Source organism: Diaphorina citri, unplaced genomic scaffold (assembly GCF_000475195.1).
Source record: "Diaphorina citri unplaced genomic scaffold, Diaci psyllid genome assembly version 1.1 scaffold14531, whole genome shotgun sequence".
Lineage (NCBI taxonomy): Eukaryota > Metazoa > Arthropoda > Insecta > Hemiptera > Psyllidae > Diaphorina > Diaphorina citri.
This window is the reverse complement of record NW_007391896.1, coordinates 1-1235: the sequence shown is the minus strand read 5'-3', so window position 1 is coordinate 1235 and position 1235 is coordinate 1. Positions and strand designations below refer to the sequence as shown.

The 1235-nt window shown below is 46.6% G+C and overlaps 1 long non-coding RNA gene across 1 annotated transcript; it reads right to left on the bottom strand.

Annotated features, from left to right (window-relative positions):
• Positions 1 to 318: 318 nt before the first annotated feature.
• Positions 319 to 1235, bottom strand: LOC103523055. Its single transcript, XR_542038.2, has 3 exons — positions 1212 to 1235; positions 886 to 978; positions 319 to 364 (listed from the first exon to the last, which is right to left on the bottom strand). It is a non-coding gene; the product is annotated as an uncharacterized LOC103523055 (long non-coding RNA).

Genomic DNA, 1235 nt, shown 5'->3' with positions numbered 1-1235 from the left:
GGGGGGGGCAATTTAGCCAAAGTGAGGCCAAAGTTTTACATCAGCCAGTCTAGTTAGCTTGGATATTGGAGTAATATTAACCTTGGTTCCGGGGCGCTAAGGTTGCGAGAAAGAGGTGAGGTTTTTAGTGGGTGTGGCTCACTAATACCGAAACATAAATCCCACACTCCCCATATCAAAGGTTTTGGCTTTTGACTTGAGGGTCTTTCTAAGATTTTTTCACCTTTAAAAAAAGGTAGCTTTGAAGGTAGCGCGTCTGCCTTGTAAGCGCTAGTTTACGGGTTCAATTCCTGTCCGGAATTTATCCTAAACAGATAAGGCTGGAGGTGCGGCAGACTGGTTTCCCCGCCGATTTGGACGTCCTCTGAAAAAAAAGAGGGGGGGACAATTTAGCCAAAGTGAGGGCAAAGTTTTACATCTTGGATATTGAAGTAATATTAACCTTGGTCCCGGGGCGCTAAGGTTGTGAGAAAGAGGTGAGGTTTTTAGTGGGTGTGGCTCACTAATACCGAAATATAAATCTCAGCCTTGTAAGCGCTAGTTTACGGGTTCAATTCCTGTCCGGAATTTATCCTAAACAGATAAGGTTCGTTCTTGGAACGGCTGGCTTTCTCCTATCCCGTCTTCCTCCTTTGTTCGAGCTATTGAACTTCCTCAATCCCCACACGGCTGGCTTTCTCCTATCCTGTCTTCCTCCTCTGTTCGCTTTCGGGACGATGAGACCTAACAGAGCTATTGAACTTCCTCAATCCCGAAACGGCTGGCTTTCTCCTATCCTGTCTTCCTCCTCTGTTCGCTTTCGGGACGATGAGACCTAACAGAGCTATTGAACTTCCTCAATCCCCAAGGAACAGACTCAGACAGGAACAGAACCATTGAACTTACCCAGGTGAGGATTATAAACAGAATCTGCATCCTCGTGTCTATCACAGGAACGACACAGAGCATCGTACGCCAGAACTGAACCCATGGAATCTCCTGTAAAATAAACAGGAACAATAGTTGACTTAGTAGAGCACAAAGCTGTGTATAAACAGTCTTTAGGCCAGGGCCGTATTTTTCTCCTTTAATGTACGTCAGACTCCGAAAATTTGGAGTCGATGGGGCCCGGCCACACCCCCCCCTCCCCTTCGAGTTTCATTTTTCTCTTGTGGGCCAGACTCCGAAAATTTGGAGCATCCACCCCCTCCCCTCGAAGAAGAAGTACTTACCCACTATAGAGACAATTCCATTGA